The sequence below is a fragment of the Triplophysa rosa genome, unplaced genomic scaffold (assembly GCF_024868665.1).
Source record: "Triplophysa rosa unplaced genomic scaffold, Trosa_1v2 scaffold358_ERROPOS64066, whole genome shotgun sequence".
NCBI lineage: Eukaryota > Metazoa > Chordata > Actinopteri > Cypriniformes > Nemacheilidae > Triplophysa > Triplophysa rosa.
In genome coordinates, this window is record NW_026634361.1 from 39,993 (window position 1) to 46,710 (window position 6,718).

The following is a 6,718-nucleotide window of genomic DNA, read 5'->3' on the forward strand; positions in this document are numbered from 1 at the left end:
TAACGCGCATGTTGCTGTGTCTGACGAACAGGTCGCGCGGGTGCGCGCATATGGCGGGCATTTATCATTGCTGGCAAACAATATGACACATTTGCAGTTTTGATTGTATAGATATAGATTAATATCCACTTCATCCAACGCTCTTTGTGTTCTGCGTGTTCTTAAGTTTCGCGCTACGAGGAGTGAGTAATCCTGCTTCAGATGATTCAGATCGTGCTGCGAACTGAACAAATCATTTGAACTGATTCATTAGCCTATTCAAATGGTTTTGCCCATTGTTCAATTAATGCTTTCAAAAGAATCGACTCAAAAGAATCGATCACTCGGGAATGCCCGTAAAAAGAGACGACAACCTTGAAATAAACAACGCGTTTTAAAAAGCATATTTTAAAATGAAGGAACGAAGGAACGTCACGCAATGTAAGTTATGTAACGAAGTAAAAGTACAGATTTTCTATTAGAAATTTACTCAAGTAAGAGTAAAAGTACACACTTTTAATTTTACTTAAAAAGTACATATTTTCCAAAATGTTACTCAAGTAAATGTAACGAAGTAAATGTAGCGCGTTACTAACCACCTCTGCAAATATCCAGGCAAGACAAGAGGCTTGTTTGAGATGCACCTTGCCTTGCCTGAAAAGAAGACTAGAGTAGGCGGCTGCAGTAAGGGGAGGAGTGAAAACAGTGCAGGCAAGACGGACACTTCACAAATCGCGCTATCAGTCGACTGGAAACGTCAGCAATGGAATAGATCGCGTTCACGTTTTTTATCACATTTTTCTTCGGCCAAGTGAGTTTAAAAGTGAGAAATGTCTTAAATCGTATATTAGACAAACTCTCAACCATATTAAGGCTGTACGAAAGAATTTAGATATGTTCTTTGACAAACGAATGCTTAAACTTAGAACCTCCTATTTCAAGTTTCCAGTTTATCCCACAAAAAAATACATTTCAAAATTGTATGTGATATTTATCCTTCTGGGGAGTTCCTATATTGTGTAAATTCTGTAACTCATTTCCAGAAAACTCTATTTTTTCATAGCATATTTTTCCTGGACAAAGTGCAATAATTGTGGTTAAATGAGTAAAATGTTGTGAATTTAACATGTCGTTTATAAAAGATGTAATATGGAAACTGTGAAAAAGGAGGTCAAACTTTTTTTAATATTAATAACTTACTTGTGATAGCTAAGAATTTAATTCCCAAATGTATTTTTTAATTGTTTGTAGTGTTTAAGAATTATTTAGGACAATATTTAAAAATGCTGTCAAAAGCAAATAATAAAAAGCTGGAATTTTGTTAGACTTATTCGATAATATAAATTATATTTCTTGTTTTGAATTTATTAATATGGATGGATTGAACTTTTTTTTTTTAAATTTTTTTTTTTGTCTTTGTTGTTTGGTTTGTATTATCTTTTATTATTTTTTCTCGTCTGTTTATGAATGTAAACTGTATACCATCTTGTTTTGTAATGTTTTTGTTATACTTTAATAAAAAAGCGCTTTTTATCGCAGATTAAATCTATGCAATTGAATTGCCACTGCTTTTACATCAAGGTGGTTATGAGGACTATATATTTCACATAGGTGTGTTTTTTCCACATATAAATCTCAAAACCTACTTCAGTTAATGGACTTATTAATGGAACGCTTAAGAAAAAGATATCAGCTGACATTCTTGCCCAATGAGCATTTAAACTGTGTCGTCAGCAAGTTGTTTCCCATCGTGCTTTTCATCAGCGCAGTCGGTGGAGAGCAACTGCGCCCGACTGAAGAATCCAATACAGCCGCCTGGCCGTCGCGAGAGTTTTTAGACACACGTCAGCATGACATCAGAGCAAGGCAGACGTAACTCGGAAACATTTCTTACCGGCATGCATCTTACGCTAATCACCGGTGATCGGTTCTGCGCAGAATTTGGCCATCTCAAACGAGCCTAAGATTAAACATTTACCTGCAAAAGATTTGATCTGCATCAGGAGCTGCTAACTGTGGTTTTAATTTAGCTGTGAATCAGGAGCGTAGCCAGAACTTTTTTTAGAGGTGGCCAGGTAAGACCCAGTGATTTTATTAGGGTGACCAAAAAATCCTTACAGACAGAAATTCTTTAACTTCTACTGTAATTTACACCAATTCTTCATTACACATAGTTTGCTGGTCAAAAACATACACGAAGAACGTAAAGTAAACAAATTATTTGCAATTCTTTCATGTGCTAACATTATTTTAAAATAATTTGCTAGCTATCATTTGCAGTAAGTTAGCCTTTTTTATAGAAAATAAACATTGCAGTACCCCAATTTAAACTTTCGCGAAAATATAATTAATTAATGAATTCCAGTTAAACAAGACTGATTTCATTACACCGGCTGCACCAGCTGTGCGTAAGTTACAACTTAGCCTACTGTAGTTTTATGGGATCAGAATTGTTGCAATATTCTGAATAAATAAACTATGATCCGCAAATAAATATAGAGAGTTTCACAAACATTTTTTAAATCCACATATGCTCAAAAAGCGAACCATAAATATATGTTAGACGTTCCACAAAAAGAAATGGAATTCACAAATAAATACAATATTTACGGCGTTTTGTGTGTTGTATAATGAGCCCCTCCCGCTGATTTCCGCAGCCAGTAAATTCGAACTGTTCTCACCCAATCACTGATGAACTGAGCCAGACCAGAGCAATTTACCACTGATCATTTTACAGGATTTTATTATGTGCGCAGTGTTACCTTTGCTAACATTAAACAAACCATTGCTTGCTTTCCGAAGAAGCGACTTCTTCTCTTTGGAAATGTAAAGTTACACAACGTGGTCAGCAATTGTATAAAGGCCAACCAATCCCATAGTAATGTATCCTGCTTATTACATATAGCACGTATGGCCTACGTGAAAAGCAAAAAAGCAATCGGTTGAAATATTGTATTACCTAATTTCCAACACCAGAAATCACTCCTGGTATAAGCGAGGTCAGCCAGAGTAAAAAGTAAACTGCATTGCCTTTAATTGGAGGCTGAACACTGTGGGTGGTAGTCTGCTGGTTAGCATGATAGACTCGCAATCTCTGACAGCATCTAACGCCTGTTCGAGACCCGCTTGAACCAACAGTCAATTTTTACATTGTTGGTCTTGTTCTGTTTATCTGTATCGCTTGGTCGTTTTTAGATTTATATTTCAGTACTTAATGCGTGGTCTGTATGAAAAGAAAGTCTGGAATGAGAGATCTTTTTATAAACCGTATCTGCACTTGATTTTTGCTGCTGAACTCACACATCAGTGGACTTTCGTGCTATAAACAGGACGAATGAACAGTAATAGATTTTACATTTACGCATTTAGCAGACACTTTTATCCAAAGCGACTTACAGGGGCCTTTTAGTCTATGCATGTCTCTTATCAGTAGCCCATGTGATTTTAGTTTCCATATTACAAAAATTGATTGACTATAAGGAGACGCAATAATGTTGCGCAATGATTGTAATGTAACAAGCATGAACTTATTAACTAAAATATAACACAGCCCAAGTCAATGCCAAATGCCTTGCCATTTACCTCCGTGAAGAGACTGACGCTATCGTGCGTGGAACTGCAAAGAAACTTACAATGAAATGGAAAAAAATATTATTCAGCACATAGAAATAAGTGTGGGATTCAGGCCTGGCAACGCACTCATGCAGCCTAGCCTGGCGAGAACATGGCAAAATGAGTCGGGATGCGGGCATGCTACTTACAAGCTACAGGATTTTTTTTTTTTTAAAGTTGGTTTGCACAAAGATGGTGGTTATAAGCCTACTGATCCCATTGCTCCGAATAGTAGGCCTAATTAAACGTAATTACATACACTGTAAAAAAATCCTGTTAAAACAGATGAAGTACTGGCAGAAAATTACCAGTACATTTTCCTTTATATTACAGACATTTCCATTAATGCTAAAATGTAATTTAATTCAGTGCAAAATGTAAAATGGAGAACATGCATACTCGAGTGAGTCGTGGTCATTATTTATCTTTGTTTCATATGCTTTGTCGAGTAAAATCAATCATATCTAAATGCTTTGGTGAACGTCCGTTTTCAGTCTGTTGAGGCCGGCTGCGGAGAAACGCGCTCCTCCAGGGCATGGGGCAGATAAATAATACAGTTTAAGATTGCTAAGCAATCAAGCTTATTCATTTTTTTAATTTTTTGTAATGATTATTTTGATTAAAGTAATTTTCAACCTTTAATCTGCATTTAGACGTATGACGCCACATTCTCTCATATAATTTAATTTATATGGGATGATATCTCAGTTTCAGTTTGGGTGGAGTTTCTGATTTATGCAAAACTGCATTATTGGTAAATACTGTTCCCTTTCTGTCGGTCTCTCGACGTTGTGTCGAACCGACAGATGGGGTTCGTCCCTGAGAACCAATCGCTTCCGACTACTTAGAAAAGGCCAATGAAAATTGGCAAATGAAATTTGCATGCCGGACTCCGCCCCGGACATCCGGGTATAAAAGGGAGACGGCGTGCATCATTCATTCACCTTTTGTTCTTCGGAGCCTTCACTGATGAAGTGCAACTCTTGCTACTTAGCAAATTCTACATTGCCGGTTCTACGACGTGGTGCAGCGGACTGTCCCTTCCTGCAGCGACTTCCCCTGGGCGTCTCGGCGGTTCCAGAGGTGTTCGAGCTGCAGACGGTGAATCACGATGCGTGATGATGATGAGATGTCCATCGCAGCATCGGAGAGCGAATTGCTGGCATCCGATCCCGACGACTCTCTGCAGCTCCCCCCCCAAGGGGGGACGAGCTCAGGAGGAGGCGGATGTCGAGATGTCGGCCATGCTTTCCCGGGCCGCCCTGTGCATTGGGTTAGAGTGCACTCCGGTGCCTCTCCCCCAGCGCTCACGGTTGGACACGTGGTTCTTGGGCTCTGAGCGCGACTCCAAGCCGCGACCCCAACCCCGGTTCCATTCTTCCCGGAGGTGCATGAGGAACTGACGAAGACGTGGAATGCCCCCTTCTCGGCGCGTACACGTCAGACCGGTTCCATCGCTCTCTCTTCCCTCGATGGTGGGGCGGCTAGGGGTTACGTCGACGTGCCCGGGGTGGAACGTGCAGTCGCGGTGCACCTGTGCCCGCAGGCGGCGTCCACCTGGAGAGGTCGACCGAAACTCCCGTCCAAGGCATGTAGGACTTCGGCATCGCTGGTGTCGAAGCCCTACACTGCCGCGGGCCAAGCTGCCTACTCTCTTCACGCCATGGCCACCCTGCAGGTCCATCAGGCCAAGGCGTTGAAAGAGATCCACGAGGGTAAGACCGACCCGGGGTTAATGCAGGAACTCCGCACCGCCACCGACCTCGCTCTAAGGGCGACCAAGGTGACCGTGCGGGCCCTGGGTCGGGCGATGTCCACCGTGGTGGTCCAGGAGAGGCATACGCCGAGAAAGTCCGTTTTCTCGACGCGCCCATTGCGCAGGGTGGGCTGTTTGGTGACACTGTCGAGGACTTCGCTCAGCAGTTCTCGACGGTGAAGAAGCAGACGGAGGCGATTAGCCATATTCTTCCCCGCCGGGACTCGGCCGCCCGTAGGCCTTCGAGTTCCTGTGCGGCCTCTGCTCCCCAGCAGCCCCGGCCCCCTTCGAAGCCAGCTCCGGTTCCAGCGCTCCCTACCCAGGCGGCACCCCTGGAAAAGGGCGTCGAATGGGAGAACACCACCCCGTCAACAACCTTCGAGGAAGAAGCGTTCCTGACGGGAAGACCCCAGGGAGGTTAACACCATCGGGCCCGTTTCCAGCCATGTCATCGCCCACGGGGGCCTAGCGCGCACTTTTTCACGAAAAGAGTTTCCTATCTCCCTGGGTGTTCTTCACAGCCGCTCTCACCCTCTGTCAGACGGTGTTCGGCCACTCGACGTTGCGTCCTTGGCGAGGCGCAACATCGAATGTATTTTGCAGACCTCAGCACTCTCAAATCGACGGTGCGGGGACCTGCATCGCCAGGCAGGCAAACCAGCAGAGCCAGTCTTCGTCCCGGGGGCTCCTCGGCGAGAGACCCTCACTGCCAGCCATCGAACCACCCCCCAGGGGGTCGATGAAGCAGATCGTTCCCTTAGTCCCCCTGTCACGGTCCCTGGGAGCTTGGCTCGAGCTTCCCACACCGTCACGGTGGCTGAGAAGGATGATCCGTCTCGGCTACGCGATCCAGTTCGCCAGAAACCCGCCCAAGTTTCGGGGCATCCTCGTCACCTCGGTCAGAGGCCGGGATGCTCCCATACTACGGGGCGAGGTCGCCACCCTTCTGACGAAGGGTGCGATCGAGTCCGTCCCCTTAGCCGAGATGTCCAAGGGGTTTTACAGCCCTTACTTCATCGTCTCCAAAAAAGGCGGGGGGGTGCACCCCATCCTAGATCTGCGTACCCTGAACAGACACCTGCACAAGCTGCCGTTCAGGATGCTCATGCAGAAGCACATCCTGGCATCTGTCAGATGTCAGGATTGGTTCATGGCAATCGACCTGAAGGACGCTTACTTTCATGTCTCGATTCTCCCTCGTCATCGCCCGTTCCTACGGTTCGCTTTCGAGGGTCGGGCATATCAGTACAGAGTCCTCCCCTTCGGTCTGTCTCTGTCTCCACGAGTCTTTACGAAGATAGTGGAGGCCGCCCCTCAGGGAGAGAGGTGTGCGAGTACTCAACTATCTCGACAACTGGCTTATCTTGGCTC